The sequence below is a fragment of the Manis javanica genome, chromosome 2 (assembly GCF_040802235.1).
Source record: "Manis javanica isolate MJ-LG chromosome 2, MJ_LKY, whole genome shotgun sequence".
In the NCBI taxonomy this organism is placed as follows: Eukaryota; Metazoa; Chordata; class Mammalia; order Pholidota; family Manidae; genus Manis; species Manis javanica.
Window position 1 is genome coordinate 23493985 of NC_133157.1, and position 22282 is coordinate 23516266.

At 39.1% G+C, this 22282-nt stretch overlaps 1 long non-coding RNA gene across 2 annotated transcripts in view; it reads left to right on the forward strand.

Annotated features, from left to right (window-relative positions):
* LOC140847176 (uncharacterized) overlaps positions 1-22282 on the forward strand; it is a 393974-nt gene that overhangs the window by 188325 nt on the left and 183367 nt on the right. The gene's annotated exons all lie outside the window — the stretch shown is intronic.

The window sequence follows — 22282 nt, forward strand, 5'->3', positions numbered from 1 at the left end:
TGGCTTTGAGAAATGATCTGGGCTGATTCATGTCCTGAAAGGGAACAACTCCACCAGTCAGGAAAGGATTAGAAAGTTGCCATCCACCTCAGATGTAGAGGCAGCCTCAGATTGGAAAAATATCACAGTAACCCAGGTTTGGAGGGAGCTGACTTTTGGGGCGACCACAATCAGATCCCATTCCTTGTCTTGTTGATTATTGAGGAGAATTGTTGTAGCTGGTCAGCCCTCCTTAATCTATGCTACAACCACAATCCTGAGATCAATTGTATTATTCCTTTTACATTTAAACAGTTTAGAACCAAACTTAATATACAGTGGTACACTTGTATCATTTCATTTCTTTGTTCATTAAAAAATCTTCAAGCCACTAAAAGGAAACTAATAGGAGTGTATTATGAAGATAAAATTAATATTTTATGTTTTCTCAACATTTTCATAAAAAACGTCATACAAGAAATTGAAACAATAGTGTAATGAACACCCATCTATATGTTCTCTGTCTAGATTCTACAATTGTAACATGCTGTTCTGTTTGCTTCTTTCTTTCTAGCCCCATAACATTTTCTGTACCACTTGAAAGTACATTGTAGACATCATAACACTTTATCACAGTGCTTCAACAGACATCTAATATTTTTACAAGTCATAGAAAATTAGCAACAATTTCATAGTATTGTCTAATATCCAGGCCAGATTTAAAATTTCCCAATTGTTTCAAAAACGTTTTTGGACCTTTTAAAAATATTTTTGGAAACAGAATCCAATCTATGATCACACAGTGACTTTCATTGTTATTTCTCTTAGACCCCTTTAATTTGGAATTATTACACCCCATACCCACCTCCCACACTTTTTTTCCCTGACATTTTACATTATATTCAGTCCAGGCTACTTGTCTAACAGAACGTCCCACATTCCAAATTTCTCTGATTATTTTCACATGGTGTCATTTACTTCATTCTTCTATCCCTTTTATTTCCTGTAAATTGGAAACAATGTCTATAGGCTTAATTAGAGTCAGGTCAACCATTTTTGACAAGAATCTATAGGTCATGTTGTATATTTCATTATATTTCATATGCATCACATCAGGGTGTATAAAGTATTAGCTTGTCCCACTATTAGTGGTGTTAATTTTGATTAATTGGGGAGGTTGGTCACTGCCAGATCAGACCAACACTAAAGTTGAAAATACGGTACAAAGAATTCTCATACACTCTTCACTTGAGTTCCTCAAATGTTGGTATTTCTAAATGTCTGCTTTATCACTTCATTCTTTTTCTCTCCTACCAGCTCCATCTCTGTGTGCATGTGTGTATGTGTATATACATATATAAAATTTTTTCCAAACCATTCGAGCTAAGTTAAAGACGACAGTGCCTCTTTACTACTGTATACTTTCGTGTGTATTTCCTAAATGCAAGGACATTCATCTTTATAACCACAGTGTGATGGTCACAATTAGAAAATTAGCATTGATATGGTATTATTATCTAGTCTAAAAACCCTTGTAATTTCACCAGTTGTCTTACTAGTATCCATTGGAGTAAAATGGATTTTTCTGGCTGAGGATCCAGTCTTGGATTGCACACTGAGTCTAGTTGTCATGTCTCTTTAGTCTCCTTTAATCTGAAACAATTCTACAGTATTTATTTATTTACTTTTTTTTTTAGTGTGAAGAGCATTAGTCAGTTGTTTTATAGCAGGCCCCTAATATTTCTTCATTATTAGATTCAGCTCATGCATTTTTGGCTGGAATACCACAAATGATCTCTGTGCCTCCTATCAGGAGGCATATAATATCTACTTCTGTGATTTCTGGTGATGCTTTCTTTGATTCCTTGGTTAAGGTAGATTCTGTTAGCCTTTTCTAGTGTAAAAATCCTGTGGCCCTAGTAATGTAATGCACTGATTGGCTAAGCCCTAGGTTACTTCTCTTTCCGGAAAATGAGTTTTGATTCAGTTCTTTCCTATTAATTATTTTTAATTAATAAGAATCTTCTGGGAAAGTACTTGAGACTATATAAATATCTTTCCCTTCAAAGTGTCACCTACTAGTTTTAGCATACATTGATAACTTTTGCATGAATAATTTTTACGTGCTGACTGCTAAGTGCTGATTTTCTAGTTTTTTCCTTTTGAAGTTTTATTTTATCTTGCTCCTAACATAAAAAAACTGTTGTGTTTTTCTTAGAATACGAAAATGTACGACATATTTTTATAAGAAGTAACTGCTAAAGTAATGTCAAAATTTATGGTTTATGACTTTTTAAAATATATTCTCCTTATACTGTAAACTCATCGAGGGTAATAATTTTTGTTTTATTCAATGATGGATTCCCAAGGGATCAGAACATATAGTAGGTGCTTGATAAACATTAAAATGTATTTTGAAGTTAAGGAAATGGAGGCTAAGGAGTTAAAGTAACTAAAAAAATGGCAGAGGCAGGATTCCCACCAAATTGGCACATTTTCGTTTACCTTGTTACTACAACAGTAGGGTAATATTGGGTAGTATTTGTTTTTCACAAGTTTCCTTATTCTGAAGAAGCCATTAGGTTGTATTTTGTTTTAAGTGACATTCTGATGCTTATAGACAACACCAGGAATGAAAACTAATGAGACGGGATCAGTGGTAGAACTGTATGACCCACTCAACTCAACCGTGTGAATTAAAAAATGAAAACAAGATTGTCACACCTAATCCAGAGGTGGATTATCCCCATTGTATTTCATGATGCTAGCAAAAGCTGCTGAGACAGGAGGCGTCTGCATGGTAGGAGGCTTTTGCACCATATAATACAGACATTTAGGGCAGGTAACACGCTTCTTGAGCATTAGCTGTGACTTAGTGTAAAAACAAACTCATGAGCACAACACATTCCTGACTTCTTTCTCAGTATAGTTAATGCCTTGTTATGATCTGAGAGAAAAGAAACAAGATTTGAAGAAATGGGGGGAATCTAGAGAACATATCTCTAACATTTACCAACGGTGTGCTCTGAGTTGAAATGGTTTCCGCTTAAATGATGTATTCTCAGAGGAAAGTCTTTGCTTATGTTCACTAAAGTCTCTATTGGGAAGGGCACATCTTTACAATCTGTCGTCTCCACATGACCAAGTTCTGGGGCAAGAATCATGGTAGGTAGCTGGTGAATGGATCTCGGGTGTATGTTTCAGCCTGTCTGTACTCTTGGACTTCTTAGTTTTCTACCTCCATTTGGTCTTAATAGGATTGAAAATTCTGGCACACACGAAAAGTCTTTAAACTCAGAATCTCTAGGCCATAATATAAAACTTTGGGAGTGATAATGATCAAAACTTGGTTAAATTTACATGTTTTTATACTTTCAGCCATAGAGCATTGATTGATTAAAGTATAATCTGTCTTTACTGCTATTAAAACAATGAAGTCAAGTCATAGATGAATTCACTGTGATTAATTTTCCAGACCACTAAAGCTTATCACTATTAATGGCACAACATTTCTGATTTTAAATATTATCAATAGGAAATTTTTTCTAAGCTATGTTATATATACATAGTTCAGGGCATACACAGAATAATTTAGGCTAGCAATATCAAGACAAACACAGTTTATCAGTATTTTTTTTTTTGACATAGGCAGATCCAACTTTTGCTCTTTCAAATGTTGTTAATTAAAATACATACTCTGGAAATACAAAGTCAAACTTGCAGTTATCCTCCTTAATAAGCATTTGCTTGCTAGCAAGTCATTTGAGATAGAACGTGGAACTATGTGAAACTGAGATGCATTAAGCATAGAATTTTTATCAGTTAGGACTGTTTATTTGCAAATTGCAGAAAAATCTCATTAAACTGGCCCAAGCAAAATGGAAATCTAGTGGGTATTATGTTAAGTGAAAAAAGTCATACAAAGTCAAATACCATGTGATTTCACTAACATGTGAAATCTAACAGACAAAACAAGTGAATAAACAAAACAGAAATAGACTAAGAAATTCAGAGAACAAACTGGTGGTTGCCATACTGGGGTAAAGGGCATAAAGAGGTACAAACTTCCAATTATGAGGCAAATAAGTCATGGGAATGAAAAGTGAAGCACAGGGAATATAGTCAATAATGTTGTAATAACTTTATATGGTAACAATGGCAACTACACTTATTGTGGTAAGCATTTTGTAATGTATATAATTGTTGAATCACTAAGTTATACACCTGAAACTTATATAATATTATATGTCAACTATAGTTCAATGAAAAAAATTTTAAGTCTCTGGCAAAGAGAAATGGGGAAGAAATGGAAACTTATTTACTCACACAGTTGAGAAGACTCTAGGGGTAAATGAGTCTTTAGAGAAGGCTGGCTATAGGGGCTTAGTCAATGTCTTTCCTCATCCACTCTCTCCTTATTCCTCCTTTCTGCTTCCATCTATGTTGCTTTCATTCCATTCTCTCCCTCATAGTGACAAAATGGCTGCCAGTAGTTCCCAGCTTGCATTTGCAAAACTCTGAATCTCGAGAAAAAATGAATGCTCTTTTTTTAAAAGCAGTGTTTTTTTACTAGCTTGTATTTGGTCACATTTTCATCCTTGAGCCAACTGCTGTGCCCAAATAATGTAGTATAGATTGGCTAAGCCCCAGGATACATTCCCTTTCCTGAAAATGGGCATTGGTTTAGCTCTTTACAAACCACATCATATGAGAATGGGAAAGGAACTGATTCTCCCAAATGAAACCAGGTCACCAGAGGAGGGGGAATAGATGAGGGGTGGCTAATAAACATTAAATGTTTATGTCAGGTTGAATCCAAGTCATAACACAAATGGTTCTGTTTGGTATAAAACTTCACAGTTTACGAAACACTTTCACAGACATTATGTCATTACACCTTCAAGACAATTTCATGCGGAAGGTAGGAGGGATTGTGAGTCCCATTTTGCAGATAAATGGTTTGTTTGGGAGCATTAAGGGTCCCTTCCTGCCTGCAGTAGCCCAGTTAAGCCATGTTAAGATCTCCTCTGACCAGATCTCTCACTTTCTGCCGAAAAGGCAGTGCTGTTTAGAGCAAAGCTTCTGTTTTGGTTCTATTTTGGTAACAAGACATTTGCAATCTTTGGCCTCCTCACTGAGCCTGAACTTCTGGTTTCAGTTTTTGTCACAACCACAATACCTCACAGAGGAATTTTTACTGGAATATGGGAAGAGGAAGAGATCCTCACTTGTGTTATGTTTTTATTGTTCCTGCATGGATTAAGAGCAACAAAACCATCTTTAACAAATTAAGTAAATGTAATGAATACCATAGAGCTGTTGAGGGCTGGGGCAGGAGGAATCATTAGAAGTCATTCAGCCCTTCCACTCCCATTTTGCAGATGAGAAAATGGAGGACCACACAGAGGGCCTAAGTGGCACAATTGCACAGACATAGTCAGGGGTAAAGCTGGGACTAAAATTAGATTTTCCTGAATAGCCAGTGTTTTTCCCTTTATTCCACACTGCTTCTCTTAGCAGATGTGTCTCATGTGGAAAAATTATAGTTCATTATAGGACTGAACTGTTTTATTTGTAAGTATATATGCAATGAAAATAAAAACAAAGCAAACAAAGGAATGGGAAATATTTTGCTTCCTGAAGTTAGCCCCATTCGGCAATCTCCCAGAGAGTGCCCCAGCAACCGCCGACAGACAAAGCTGTCTAGCCATTGCTCCCTTACTTTAGGGTAGGGTCATCAAATTTGGCAGGTGAAAACACAGAATACATGATTCAGTTCGCATTTCAGATAAACAATGACAAAATTTTTAGGGTATGTTCCCTGCAATATTTGGAACATACTCATACTAAAAAATTATTTGTTGTGCACCTGAAACTCAGTTGGAGCTGGTGTTCTATATTTTATCTGGCAAGCTACTTTGGGAACCTATTAGAAGAACTTGCCTTTGCTGGGAGAGAGGAGCAGTTAATAAATGTTCATTGAGGACTGTGTTTAGTCCCATGGAAGAAAGGATTGGCTTAGGATAAGGTTGGCTCTGGTTTCTCTCATGCTTAAAGCTTTGAGGAAGATTCCGAATTGTTAGGGGCCCACAAGTGGGGTTAAGGTATGATCTTTAAAAAGAGGTGCAGATTATAATCTGAGGTTAAACTGACTCGGGGCTTTTAGGGGAGGGAGAGAAGGAGTGGCTGGCTCTTCTTGCTTTACTGTGATTATTGTACTCCAGAATACCCACAGAAGGTTGGCGAATACACTAGTCCATCTGTTTACCTACAAGCTCACCTTGTCTCACTGAAATCAAAAGCCAAGCCACTTACATGGTTGCACAGTTTATTAGTTTCTTTACGTTAGCAGTTTTCTGATTAAGAAAATCCCTCAGCATTAGGGACTCAGGACAAAGGAGGAAGAGATTAGGGGAAGAAACTGACATCTGAAGAATACCGTCTCTGTACCCCAAGTCAGCTGCTTAGAAGTTAAACCTATTCTTTCCTTTCTTTCCTCTTCCTCTCTTTCCCTCTTCCTTTTTTTCCTTCCTTCCTCCACTCCCCTTTCCTCCTCTCCTATAGACAGCCATTCCCTTGTGCTTTTTGTGTATCGTTTTATTTGTATGCATTCTTGCAAAATGTTTATTGTATTTTTGTATGAATGCCTTTTACATTTACATGAATACCAATGTGTTAGACACCTCATTTTTTAATTAGCTTAATAATGTGCACTTTAAGATCTACTTATATTGCTATGCCTACACTGATAAAGCAATTGGCTGGTTACTTTTAACTGCTTATTTTTTTCTTTATCCACAGTATGCTCCTTGAAGGCTGATCTGTCTTATTAATATTAGAATCTCTAACCCAAGCTTAGAGGCTGGCACTTAAAAAGTGCTTAAGCAATTGTGTTGAGGATCAAAAAGATGAATAATAGAGCTCAAGTAAAATTTTGTTGAATTGAATGAAATGTTAATGAAGGAAGCCACCACTTATTATTAAGGAGTCACTTAAGAAGAGTTTCTATGTTGTCAGAATTTTTGATGATCATTAGTTAGCTTTTCTAACTTCAACTGAATAGTAATGAGCCATAGTCATAAGTATGATTACTTTGGGATGTCTTGAGTGTAGTTGAAAAGGTTTTAACATAGTCTTATTTAAAGTACAGTCTTAGAAAAACAAAAGTGATACACCCAGCATGTAAATTCCAACTTTACTTGAAAGTGGAGTAGGATTAACTTCTAATGAAAATCTCTTAAAAGTTTTGCTAAAATCCTATCAGTTCTTGTGAAGTTTAAATCCCTGCTTTGAATCAAATCAAATACAGAGAATTCTGCCTTCCTTTCCCTTAAATAGGGTACCTGAAAGATTGTGCTAGAAAAAGACATTGACCCTGGCTGTAACAGTACAGAAATCATGGACCTAATTAAAAAAAATTTTTTTTGAGGTTAAAAAATACCAACAGTGTTAAGTGGATTCATGTCTTGTTCTGTTATTCTTAATTGCTATTTATCAAGGGAGACCCAAACATACATTGGCCTGGAGAACTGTGTGGCGGCATCACCCAGTACCTGCACAGACATGAGCTATATATTGTGCAGGAAAAACCATGAGGTGACTGAAGGGTGTCAGTGGGATTTCTTACAGACAGGGCCCTAGAAGCCAGTCACTCTCCCAGCATCCCCTACCTGTGGAAGAGCGGACACACTCAGACACTTAGCTTGTATTCTGGGACTCAGAAGACAGGCTGGCAGTTGAGGCAGACCTACAACAGCTGGTAGGACAGGACACCAGTGCAGGTTCACTTTTGGGTTTTACACTTTCAGACAGAAGCCCTCTTACAAGGAGAAGATTGTTATAAGTTCCTTCTTAACTTTACACTATTGTGCAGTCTTTGAACTCATGGACTTTGGAGCCAAACCACCCTGGTTTGCAGACCAGTTCTGCCATTTGCTAGCTGAAAGACCTTGGCCAAGGGAGAGAACCTTTGTGAGTCTTGGTTGCATCACCATTTTAGTCATCCAAATAACAAAGCTAAATGGATTTCTTACAGCAGAACTTCTTAGAGTCTTTAATGTGGTAATGACCACTGTGAATCTCCAAGAGATTGTTAGCATAACATCAGGACTTCCCAAAAGTATTTCACCAGGGAGCACATGTTTTTCTCAGAGTACTTAATAAGGGCTAACCTTCTGAGCCACACATTTGGGAAACATTGCCATATGGGGATGTTCTGGGTACTTTTTTAAGTCATGACTGAACAGTGATTATTGATTGATACATTAAGAACCCACTCCTGCACAGCAAGCACTATTCTGAATGCTTTACATGTATTATGTTTATTTTTATGTGTCAACCCTATACAACAGGTACTGTTATTATGCCATTTTGCAAGTGAGAAGACTGAGGCATAGAGAATTAATTAACTAGTCCAAAGTCATATAGCTCTTCTCAGCTGTCTAATCTGCTGTTTAACCTAGATCTTGAGTTTTTAGTTTCAACGATTACACTTTTCATACCTACAAGTTCCATTTGGTTCCTTTATAGACCCATCCATTCTTTTTATCAGTGTCCTGTTCTTTCATTATAGTTTTCCATTTCTTCTTTTATCTCTTTAATCATTTAAAACATTTATTTTGTAGAGTCTGAGTTTGCTGTATAACTTCTGGTTTTTGGAGTACAAATTATTGCATTTGCTACATCTACTGACTGTCCATCATGGTGGCTCATTTTCTTGTGTGATTTTAAAACTTTTGTGAGTGACTTTCTCTCCAGGATAGATAGTTGCTTCTGCTTACTGTTGTTTATTTTTGGGGTTGCAGGTTTGCTGACTTTAACAAATAAAAATACAGAATACTCAGTTAAATTTGAATTTCAGAAAAATAAATTTTTAGTGTAAGTATGCCTCCAAATTGCAACTTAAAAATTGTTTAACTTAAATTTAACTGGGTGAACTGTGTTTTATCTGAAAAATCTGTCTGGGGGTCCTCAGTGCCCTGTTTTTTGGAAGTCTGAATAATTATATAATTGAGTCCAGTTGTATCCACAGGAATTCACAAGGGTCAGACCCGTTTTTATACACTTTCTTGGCTTGGGATTCTTATAATATGTGGACTGTGTAGATTTGGATGCTGCGAATCCCAGGTTGGCCTGGGATAGAGGGATTGTTTGAGATACAGGATTTTCATTGTTAAAAACAGGAAAGTGTTAGCAAATGGGGATGAGTTGGTCACCCTAATGCCACACCCATGTGTGGTATGGACTTGGAGTCCATTCCTTGTGGAACCCACTCCTGCCACTTTTAATCTCTTCTAAGCCCCGGGCATATAGCACAGTCCCTTGATATATCTGAGGGTTATTGCTTAGGATTTTTCTAATCCTCTTTTTATGAAAAGGGCCGCTTTTTAAGGGTCCAGTGTTAATATGGGTGTCTTTCCACCTGGCCGTGTTCCCTGTCTATGTTAAATGCCAATATGGATGTTATCTTATCTCATGGCCTTCTGGCCAGATGCCAGGGTGCCCACTGAACCTTACTGGTCAGGATTTGAGTTTCCCTTTTGTTTCTTGGATTTTGTTTTGTTTTCATCTTAAGCTCGGCTGCGTATACTTTTTAGTTGTATTTAATACAGTATGTTTATGCATTTCTAGTGAATGTTAGTTCCTCACTGACTGACCACCATCTTGCCAGAAGGATGAACGTTTCTATAGCAACTGCATTTTCTGTAACAACCATGTGAATAAAAAAATTAATATTGTGAACGGTGTCATGATTGAAACTCATCTGCTGATGGTGAGAGTGTAAATAGGTGCAACCTTTTGAGAATTTGAGAAGATAACTTGTTAAGAATTACCAAGAGCCTTAAAAATGTTTACATATCTTAACCTAGGAATGGATCCTAAGGAAATAATCTAAAGCACAGGGAAAGTTTCAAGCACAGACATACTTTTTATAATGTTATTTATGATGAACAATAATCGGAAACAACTTAAACATCCAGAAATGGGAGAATGGTATATTATAGTACTTCCTTATCCTGGAATCTTATATAAAATTTTGTTTATAAAAATTTTTACTCAAATGGAAAATCACATCCCATATTTCTACTGAGCATATGTGCCACAAGCTGTGCTGAATACTTTCTATTAGTAGAATCTACATAATTTATGAACTTGATGTCATAATCTCCATTTTACAAAATAGTCTCAATTTTCTGAAAGAATCCCTGCCTAATTCCAAAGCCTATTCTCAAAACCACCAAACTAGGACCTCACAATTATTTTTAAATTTTACAGTAAAAATCGAAAGTAAGTTAACTAAAATATTAATGGTAGTTGTCTCTGGGTGGTGAGATTGTAGAAGTTCTCTTTTTATCCTTTTCCACAGTTTCAACATTTTCTTCATGAGCATGTTCTTAGTGTCAGAAAGTAAATTTTAAATTAAAAAAAATGTTGATTCCATTCTTTTTCTTTCTAGAGCAGTTCCAACTAATTACATTGGTTTTCCTTTTATATTTGTTAGGCATTAGTTTTAAAAAACACGAGCAATATTTAAAAAGATAACTTGCACTTAAAGCACCTTTATTAAAGAGTTTTTTTTTAAGGCACAATCCTCCTTTCTTTAGTGTACTGTTCTACTAGTTTTGATAAGGCATACAGTACGTAACCACCACTGTAATCAAGATTTAGTAAAGTTCCATCATCCCCCGGAAGTCCCCCTTGTCCTTTTGTAGTTAGCAACTCCTCTGACTTCCAGCCCCTGGTCACCACTGATTTATTTTCTGTCCCTGTAATTTTTCCTTTTCCAGAGTGTCATATAATTGGAATCACAGAGTATTAGAGTATATTGCTTTCTGAGTTCTGGTTTCTTTCACTTAGAATAATGCATCTGAGATTCGCTCGTGTTCTTGCATATATCAGTAATTTTTTTTTTCTGAGCAGTATTCCATTTATGGATGTGCCAAGGCTTCACAGTTTTTGAATGATTGCAAATAAATCTACAATAAACATTCGTGTCCAGGTTTTTGTGCGAATATAGTTTCCATTGGTCTTGGATAAATACCAGGGAGTGGGATTACTGGGCTGCATGGCAATTGTATGCCTAATTTTATAAGACACTGCCACATTGTTTTCCAGAGTGGCTGTACCAAATTCGCATTCCCACCAGCCAAATGTGAGGGTTCTAGTTTGCATTTATACAAGCACTTTCAGTAGGGTTTTTTTTTGCTTTTCTTTCTTTCTTTTTTTTTAGACATTCTAATAATTGGTATCTCATTGTGATTTTAACTTTCATTTTCCTAATAACATGGAGTGTGTTCTCTTATTTTTGCCATTTCTATTTCTTCTTTGGTAAAGTACCTTCATACTTTTGCCTATTTGTAAAAATTGGATTGCTTATTTCTTTATTGTTAGGTGTGAAATTCCTTATATATTCAGGATACAAGTCCTTTATTAGATATTTGTTGGCAAATATTTTCTCTCAGTCTATTCTTTGTCTTTTAATTTCCCTAATGGCATCTTTTGGAGAACAACCTGGACACGAATTTTGGTGGAGTACAATTTATTGATCTTTTCTGTGTGTGTGTGCATTATGTCTTATTATTGTATGTGAGATATCTTTGCCTAACCAAAGGTCACAAAGACTTTGTCCTATGTGTCTTCCAGAATTTGCATAGTTTTAGGTTTTACTTTTGGTTCTATAATTAATTTTCGGCCAACTTTTGTATGTTGTGCATAGGATAGGTTTCGGTTCACTTTTGCATCTGAATGTTCTACTTTTTCAATGCTACTTGTTGAGATGGTGCATTTCACCTTTGCTGATAATCGAATGTGTACATTTATTTCTGGACTCTATTTTGTTCCACTGACCTGTGTGTCTATTCTTTTGCCATTCACAAACTGTCACAATTACTATAACTTTATAGTAAGTCTTCAAAATAGATAATGTGAGTCCTACAACATTGTTCTTCTTTCCCAAGCTGTTTTGGTTATTCTTGTCCCTTTGCCTTTCCATATACATGTGAGAATTGTTTGTCAATTCTAAAATTGTGACTGCATTGAATCTACGCATCAATCTCAATAGAATTGTCATTCTAACTATATGGCCTTCCAATGCATGAACATAGTATCTCTATTCACTTAGCTCTTCTTTAATTATTTTATCTATATTTTATTGTTTTCAGTATATAAACCTTATATTGTATTTTGTTTGATTTACTCCTAAATATTTCCTGTTCCCTGGTGCTATTTTAAATATTACTGCTTTTTCAATTTCAGTTTATAATTGCTCATTGCTGATATATAGAAATACAATTGATTTTTGTTATATTAACCTTCTGTCCTGAAACCTTACTAAAACCACTTATTCTAGTAGATTTTTTAAAGATTTCCTTGGGGCTTTTTACATAGAAAATCATGTTGTGAATGAAAAGAGACAGTTTGATTCCTTTATATTCTGTGTTTCTTGTCTTTTCCTTATTGCGCTGGCTGGGACTGCCAATCTGATGTTGCACAGGAGAGGGGAGAGTTGAATATAAAGTGGGTTTTATGTAGTTATAGCCATTGAGAGCAACTGATAGTAGAAGGAAAATTCATATGTGTGTCATATGTGTGTGTGTTAGTGTGACCAAATGGTTTCTGGTTTGCTTAGGACTTTCCTTGTTTTATCAGTGGAAGTGTTGTGTCCTCAGAAACTCTGTCCCAGGCAAAACTGATGATTGTTCATCCTGTGCATGTGTGCAAGTGTGTGTGTGTGTGTGTGTGTGTGTGTGTGTGTCTGTGGGGCAGGGTGGCTTGATGGTGGAGCATAGGGGATAAAATGACTTAATTCTCTTTCTAGACTCACCTTTAAATTACACGGTCACTTGTGTTTATTAACACTTTCTTTTATTATAAAAAACATAAAGAGTTAAAAGAAGAGAAGGAAGCTGTGGAGGAAAAAAGGAAGAGAAAGTTTTAACTATATACAGTTGGTTTGGACACTAACAAGTAATTATAATTAAACTAAAATAAATATCTATGAGCTCAAGCTTTAAATGGGCACTGTTCGATTGAAAGTTAGATTAGCGTACAAGATTTAGGAAAATGTTCTCTTTGGCTGCACCTTATATTTTATAAATAAACAAACTCTGCTTCTCCAACTGGGTGAAAATGCTTTTTTTTTTAATCTTATGTTTTCTGAGCAAGTAGTCACAAGAGGAAAATTCACATAGCCACGTATGGCTCATGCCAGAAAAGAAAAAAACAACTAATCCTATAAACTTTTCCAATTTAGAATTTTGTACAGATCTGTCATATGTCCCAGGGAATAAAATTGATAATTATTCATCCTAATACATGCTTTAGTACCTAATCACATGCAGAGAAAAAAGGGAGTTTTGGCATTGTCTTCCACAAGTAATCCTTAGGACACTCATGAAAACCACACTCAGAGTACTGTCTGAGTCATTTAGGTTTTGAATATGATTTGTGGAGTGGAGCTAAAATAAATCTGAAATGAAGAAGCCCTTAGTTATATTGACTACAAATATTTTCATGGTAATTCATCTTTTTGTTTTTTGTTTTTTTTTTGTCTTTGCGTGAATCACGGGCAGTCATGCAAGCATCCGAGGAGAGCAGATGCAAATGGGGCTGAGCAAGAGTAGTTTAATCCCCCCAGTTTTTCTGAGTCTGGAAAGCAGATCCTGATGTATTTTTCAGTTTCTCTGACCATCCAGCCTCTTCTTCATACAGTTTGTCCAGTTGCTTCTTGCCTTTTCCTTCCCCTGCCAGGATGAGATCTACCACCGCTTTACAGTGTCCTTCTGGGTCTCATTCTAATAGCACCACCATTCTAAATACAGCAGTCACTGTGATTGTTGCTTTTTCAAGGACGCAGATCCATCTTATGTCTGTAATTGTGGTTGGTTGGGAGAAAGGAATTGGGAGTTGTCCAGGTATTCCTGCTTGTTTGAAATATTTAACTTTATACTTTGACTTCTGGACTGTGATTCAGTAGCGCCTGCTGTGAGCCAGAGATTGTTCTTCAAACTATACTACATAGCCTCATAATTTGCAGGAATTTAAAGAACTCTCTTTTCCTTCCCTAACATCCTTCCATCCCTCCCCCCCTCCCTCCCTCCCTCCCTTCCTTCCTTCCTTCCTTCCTTCCTTCCTTCCTTCCTTCCTTCCTTCCTTCCTTCCTTCCTTCCTTCCTTCCTTCCTTCCTTCCTTCCTTCCTTCCTTCCTAATAGCCTATCTATCTGTTTTTTAAGGCAAAGTTTATGACAAACTACATTAATTTCATTTTTAAAGTGTGACTTCCTCCTTCCACATCAGCTCTTCCTCCAATTCCTCAGTCTCAATTAATGACCCAGATGGAAACCATAAACCATCTTTGGTGTTCTCTCCTCACTTCCTCCTTAACCAATGAGTGCCCCTTTTCTGTCCATACTGACTTCACCCCATTTCTCCAGTCTGGTCTCTCTCTGTCTGTGTACCTTCACCCTAATGCATGATTTGTTTTCTCTCCTAGATCAGGCAATGACCACTTAAGTAATCTCCCTGTGTGTTAGCTTCTTAGGGCTGCTGTTGTATCAAATCACCACAAACTTGGTAGCTTAAAACAGCAGAATTTCTGTGTCTCACAGTTCAGCAGACCAGATGACTGAAATCAAGGTGTCAGAGGGTTGATTCCTCCTGGAGTCTCTGAGGCAGAAACCATACTGGGCCTCTTCTATAGCTGCCGGGGTTGCCAGCAGTCCTTGGTGTTCCTTGTCTTTCCCGTCTCTTACCTCCCGTCTTCATGTGACTTTGTTATTTGTGTCCTTTTCTGCCCCATATAAGAAGCTTCTCATTAGATTTAGGGACCACCTTAATCCAGTAGGATTTCACCTCAGCCCTTACCTTAAGTACATGTGCCAAGACCTTATTCCGTATAAAGTCACATTCTGAGGTTCCAAGTGAGCATGAATTTTTGACGGATACTGTTCAACCCATTTATACACTCAGGATCTCATGTCTCTCCACTCCATGGTTTTTACTCTGAACAGCACAGGACAGGTTTCTTAAATACAGATTTCATCATGCCATTTCCCTGCTTAAAATTTTTCAGTGATTCTTAATTGCCTACCAGAGCCAAAGAGCAATCCTTTAACTTGGATTTTTATGACCTGGATGCAAGATTTTGTTCTTTCCATTCCCTCCCAACTTTAAGCAGCAGACACTTGCTATAATAGGACTTTCTTCGTGTGCTCCTGGTAATCCACCTGCTTACCTCTCTCTAGCTTCCTCCTACCCCTTGCACAGACCTACCCCACTCATCTTCTAGGCGCAGCTCAAATGTCACCTTCTGGGTGACCCCCCACACCCCGAGATTTTCTTCCTTCCACCTCCTTTTCCAGCATTTTGTGCATCTCCACTATAGTATGCCACACTGGACGATGTAGTGAGATTACTGGTTTGTTACATGATGAGGTTTTAAAAGAGATCGTAGTTTCCTTTTCTGCGGCGTCTCTGAGGAAAGTCGCAGCTGGCCGGTAGGAGTCGCTGCAGCGGAGCGGTGAGCGCTCGGGCTCTAGACGGGGGTTGTCTGAGTCTCAGCTTCTGCCTCACTGCTGTCTGTGCGACTTTGACAAATTGCTTATTTAAGTTTCAATTTCCTGTCTATAAAATGGGTGAAGTAATAGTGCTCACCTATCAGGGTTGTTATAAAGCTTTAACAAGTTACTCCATCAAAAGTGCCTAGTGCAGTTTTCCACACATAAATATTCAACAAATGCTGTCTCATAAGTGTTCTCAGTTTGTTTTTATAGAGGGAGGATGAGGTGAGTGGAGGGATGGATTGGGGGGAAATGCATAAACGAATGAATACACAAAGGATGACCCTTTTCTGACTTTCTTATTTCTGTTAGTAGTTATGGCCTTCTCCATTTTTGCCAGGCTTCAAATCTTAGGCATCTTCTTTTTCCCTTCCTCTCATATCCATGTGTCTGTACATCAATGAATTCATCCAGACCTACACTCATTTATTCATGCATTCTACAAGCATTGAGTGATTAAGGGTTCTTGGACACATCTTAGCCTCTCAAGTGGAAATTAAAGGATCAATTCTTGTCAGTCAGAACTTCTAGTCTAGTAGACAAGAGTATGCTTGACCAAAATAGAACACACAGAAGTGACCTAAGGACAAATGAAGAGGTATAAGAATCTGGGGCAGAAAGTGTATGTAGAAATCCTCTTCATGTGGGAATATTTGGAAAGGCTAGTGGGAGCATGTGGCATCTAAGGTTTATTTCTTTGTCTCATAAAATTTAAGATGGTTCTTCCTGGTCAATGAGTGGATCCCTGCTGTCAGACATGCAGGGCCCAAGTCCCTTCCAACTTGTGACTCCAAGACCTTTATCACATGACTTCCAGGGTTGCTAGGCAGGCTGGCAGAAGAGGGAAGAACACAGAGATTACATGTGACAGGTTTTTGATGGATCATATCCAGAAGAGGTACCCATCATTCCCACTCACACTGTCTATGACTAATTGCAAGAAGAGCTGGGAGCAATAATCCCACTGTGTGGCCAGAGCAAAGAGGAAATGGGTCTAATCAGTCTCCGTCTCAATATAGAATGGCCTGTGTGCTCCATTTATACTCTCCACGAGAGTCTGTACATAATAGTTTAAAAAAGCCAGCTTCTTGCCAACTAGGAGCTGTTGTCATCAGGAAAATGGTACTGAAAACACCCTTGAGGAACAGAAAAAAAATGAGGTTTATTCATAGACAAGCACCACTGCTAAGAGCTAATTAACTTTGTGTGCTGGTTTGGGCAAGAGAATTTTGAGAAAGAGAGAAGGAACAAGTTCCCTTTTGTTTTCATGAAGCTGCTGTACAAATCATTCTTCTGAGCAGCCAACTGGTGTAGCTCATGTCTAGTGGGTACTGTTACTTTAGCATTTCATAGACATCTCAAACTCAGAGTCTCAGAGGTTGAACTCGTTATGCTTTCCCTCTATTTTTTCCCTATCCGAGGTGCCACAAGGATTGAAGAGCTCCCATCTCTACTCAAGCTGCTCTTCCAGGCATCTGGTCCTCCAGGCCAGGAAGCTGGGAGTCAGTCTTCTCTTTGCTTTTCTTCCATATCTAATCAACCACTAAGTTTCATCTGTTCTGTCACTACTGTCTCTTAAGTCCATTCTTTCTCCATCCTCCCTGCCATAGTTCGGTCCTATTTCATGTCTCCTTCTCTGCATCACCAGTGTCTTAACTGCCCTTCTTCCCCTATTCCCCACCCCTTCTCATACACCTTCCCTCCACCCATCCCTTTTCCTCATCTGCTAGCAGTGGGTGATTCTGAAATAGAAATCTGGTTGAGACTTCAGTTTATTCCCCCACCCAATCCTTCATTGGTCCCCAGGGCCTTTGATTCCTTGATTGGATATATCTGAGAAGGTGAGGATGGATCCAATTTGATGCCTATTCCTTCAGCTTCATGTCCTACCACTTGATCTGTCTTCCATGAACCCTTTGCTCCAGCTCCAGTGCAGTTCTGGGCAATGTCATACCATCTCTCGCTTTGCACCCAGTGTCCCAACCCCAAGCCTTCTTTCTTACCTTGCCTTCCTCTGCTATCTCCTATCTTCTTAAAGCAAAACATATGACATCTGATGCCTTCCAGCCAATGTCTGACTCCTTCAGAGTCAGGGTAGAGTCCTTCCTCCGGCTCCAGGGGCCTTGTGCTTTCCTCAAAAGCAATCTTCTGGTTGTCTGTCTCTTTCCTAGTGATTCTCAACTTTGGCTCTACTGTGGGCTTCACACCAGTCATTATAGTTTAACTAGTTAGCAGTGGGACCCATAAGTATTTTTTTAAAGCCTTAGATAATTTTAATGTGCATCCAGGGTTGAAAACCCTGCCCTAGACTGCAAGTTTCTCTGGTCTTAGAATCCATCTTAACTAACTCTATAACTCCTCAGGAGAGTAAGTTCTCCAGGTTCTCAGTCAATGTTGTGGAGTAAAATGAGACCAGATCCTGAAAGAGGAAGTTTGCTGTGGCGTAGAGAGAGAGGTTCAGGAAGGGCAGGGGCTATTCCAGTCTCTGGTCGAGACCAACCATCTTTTCTTGAATACTCATCCCACAGAGCTCGGCCAAGCTTAAGATGCTGGAAAGATGCCAGTTGCTTACCTGGGAGATGTTTAATCTTGGGATGTCTCATCTCCATTTGCACCTTTCAACCTCACTGGTCCATCAGACACAGGCATTTTATGCACGAGTAAGTCTGTGGAAAGAGTGGGAGTTTCCTAGCTCTGTAGTTTATGGTGTAATACAATAATTAATAGAATAAACAGAGTTTATTTCAGTGGGAGGGCGGGGGATTGTGGCTGTTAAAGTCATTTTTTTATGGCTCTTCTCTCATCTTTCAGAGTTGCATTTAGTAGAAGACATTCCTGTTATTCAAAGAGAAGCTATTAGAGCAGCTTATATCCCCCCACCCTATGTACACTGCAAATAAGAAAAAAATTAAACTGATAATATTAGCTGTACTCACAGTGAAGGCTTTAGTTCTGAACTCATTGTTTGTCTGCATTATGTCTTTAAAACATGTATCCTATCAGCTCCTTCTTGGCACTTTGTACATAGCAAATACTGAAACTGAATTCGGGGGAAAGGAGAACAGGCATGCATTTTCAGTGGTAGTCTCTTTGATTTTTTTCCCTTTTTCTTTCTCTCTCTTTCCCTATGCCAGCATAATAAATATACCCTATTTTGCACCTTAGAATTGTTTTATTTTTAATGTTTCCATGACTAGGCTGAAAGTCTTCCCTGAGTTTGAAAAAGGTCTTGAAATGAAATGCAGACCCCCTCACAGAGTCAACCTTGTTTATGGTTCCTGTCTTTGTGTTGGTTGGGTAGCCTTCAGCGTACGTGGGTCCTAAGGCAAAGATGAACGGTGCGATAGACCCAAGAAATCCACGAGGACATGGGTTGTCATTCTATGTAAAGACTTACACTCTTTTTTGACACTAAGTTGACCTTTCCTTGTAAATGCTGCACACACAGAAATAGGGCAGTGTGGAGACGACGGGTTCCCGATCCCTTCTGTTTCTGTCCTTTCATTTCTAGCTGAGAATAGGCTCCTGGACCTCGTTCCTGAATATTATGTGTCACTGGTTTTCTCACCTCTTGCCTAGGTCCCCTTACTTATCTCTGTACTGCTTCCAAAGTAATCCTCAAAATATACAATTTTGCCTTGTATTCTCAGATTTAAAAACCTTTAAGACTCACTGACTGTCCACAGGATAACTACTCAAGCTCCTCTTACATTCAAGGTTCCCAAATATCAGGCCTCACTATTCCTCTCCTTGGAAGTAAACTTGTTGATTCTGTTATTGAATGTGAGGTCTGAGAAGCGAAGTGACTCCCTCGGGGTCTGACAGATAGCAGAGTTCAGGCTCAGCTGTCTGACTCCTGAACAAGTGCTCTTTCCTCCACACTACATTGTCTTTCCACTTAACCTCTATCATTTCATCTATAAAATGGGATTAATAGTAACAACTTACTTCTCTGAAAACAGGGGGAATGCTGGCAAGCCTCCACAATGGTCCATATGAGCCCATAATACCTCCTGGTATTTGTACCCTATATAGTCCCCTATTACACTGAATAGAGCTGACCTGGGTAAACAGAATGTTTTGGAAAGGACAGTGTGTCACTTTCAAGGCTCAGGAAACTTGCCCTGGGGACATCAACTTTGATGTGTTGAGGTCACTCAAGCAGCCCTTTGGGAATGCCTATGGAGAAGCCATGGGGTAAGGAGCCGAGGCCTTCTGCCAATAGCCAGAAAGGAACTTACGCATCTGGCCAACAGTCTTGGGAGTGAGAGCCATCTTGGAGGTGGATCCTCCCGTTCCAGTCAAGCTTCAAGTGACTGCAGCATGGATGACAGCTTGATGTAGCTTTTGGGCTGGAAGCACCAGCTCAGCTTCTCCTTAATACCTGACTCATACAAATTGTGGGATACTACATACTGTTTTATGCCACTAAGTAATTGGGATAATTGGCTATGCAGCAATAGAAAAGTAATACAGGGGTTAAAAAACAATAACCTTTTGAGGTCCTTTTCCATCCTTAGGTCTGAGATTTTTATGAGAAAACGATGATTTACCCTTCTTAGACAGATAGGAGTCTACTTTACAATTAGACAAAAAGGTGGCTAATGATTGATTTCTTGATTCCAGTTGTTGCCGGGCAGCTGTGTCTGGGAGGTCTCTTCCTGCACACTAGGAGAAACCTCAACCTGGGCAGGGGAGGATTCTCGACCATGAGTGAGAAATAATTCGTGATTGGGTCAGACAAGTATAGGTAAGGGAGGAATTCATTAAAGTGAGAGCGGTAGTGAGTGGCATCTGCCGTGCAGGCAGTAAAGCACAAGGAAGAACGGAGGGAGAAGAAGGAAGCTAGTTGAACTCCTGGTTGGCGTAGGACAGATCCCTTGCCCACAGTCACCCAGCATCCAGTGTCTGCTTGCTCTGCATGGCATGGGGATTATATCCCTACCACCCCAGACTTTGGGGGAGTGCAGAGCACTGGATGGAGTGAGATGGTGTTCTGAGAACTTCCCAAAGCAAGGAAAGGAGATTTTCGGTCAGGTTCCTAAAGTGCATGATCATATAGCTGCAGACCTGTCTGGATCACAAGGTGATGGGAACTTGCAAGCCCAAATCAAAGATCTCAGTAGCCCTTCCCTACTTGTCTGAGTAGAACAGAGAGAGTGAAGACTTGTGCTTAAGTCTAGGAAATTGAATGAAATAGCAAAGACCCTTACAGGGTCTCTTATTAACCTCCCACAAGGTTTGGAAGAGCACAGGACAAAATACAGGAAGTTGAGTAGCAAGAAGCCTTTATTTAAGGCAAAGTACACACTGGAAGAAAGGGGAGTACAGGCAGCCTCAGAAAGGAGGTACACTTAAGGGTTTAGGGTTTGGGGTTTTATAGGGCCTTTTGGGTAGGAGTCAGAATAAGGCATGATATATACAGGTGATCTATAACTCCTCTGAAGTTTTATCTTAAGAGTAGGGTTATTTAGGTGACTGTGTTGACCCAGATATCAGCATTCTTCACCTACGTAGGTTCACTTACATTCCAGAGGTCTCTCTCTCTCATCCTGGTTACAAAGTTACTTAGTTGATTAAGGGACAAGAGGAAGAGCGGCATGTAGATTAAGTTAAAGAATAAGGTGGGCCTTTGCCAAAGGCGACGTAGATTTTACAGTGGCATAACCCCTTGTTTCATTTACATGCTCTATCTCACAGTGATTAAAATTACTTTACCAAAATATCTCCATTTAAATAGAAAGGTATTCATAGACAAAAAAGAGAGTCTTCCCAAACTCCTCCTTTCACTCATGCCCCACCCAGTGGGTACTGATGCTGGTGGATTCTGTACCCTAGGGCTGTGTCGCCTCCCGTCCATCTCACAGCCAGAGCCCCAGTTCAGGCTTTTGTCACGTCCTCACCTCCTAACTGAACTATTTCAGTGACTTTCAAAGTCTCTCTCTCTTGCTCATCCTACACGCTGCTGCCATGGCCGTTCCCAAGCCTAGATGTGGTGATGTAACAGCCCTCCTTCATCAGGGGCACTGAAGCCCCTTAGTCAGGGGCACAATGCCCATGTGTCCTGGCTCCTGCTGGCTTTTCAGCCTGCCCCTCTCTGGCCCCAGGTTCCAGCCTTGCTGTGCTACCTACTTTACTCTGGTTCCTCCCTCTTCTCCATCCTTGCTCATGCTGTTCCCTCTACCCAGACCGTCCTTCTTCTCTAATGCCGACACGCTCCTCTCTTCCCTGCCTGGCTGGAGGTAAGTAGCCCTTTGTCGTCTTCAAGGCCTAGTCCCTGGAGAAATCTCCTTTCCTGTCCCACAAAGTTATTTGCTGTCTCTCCTGGGCCTGCAGGCACCCCTGTCCCTTCCTATTGAAACATGTAGCACTAACACACTAGGTAGGGCTCTTTGTTCACAGATCTGCCTCTCCACCCTAGAGTGGGAATTCCTTGTGTTTTACTGTTCATCTCAGTGTCCCCAGCACTTTGTGCCTGGTATGGAGGAGACACTCAATAAATTTCTCTTGAGTGAAAGGACAGATCAAATAATTAAAATGCTTTAGTTTTCCTCCAGGAACATATCATCCTTAATTGTTTAGAGTACATTACATCTGGACCGATAAGTCTTCTTTTAAAACTTGATCGACCTCCTTTATTCCCTGAAGCCTTTTGAACACTTTGCACTTTAGCTTTAATCTATGAAAGCAGTAAAGACCCTTAGTCTTGAAGAGTTGCTCAGGGCAGGGCTGGGCAGGTTTTTGTA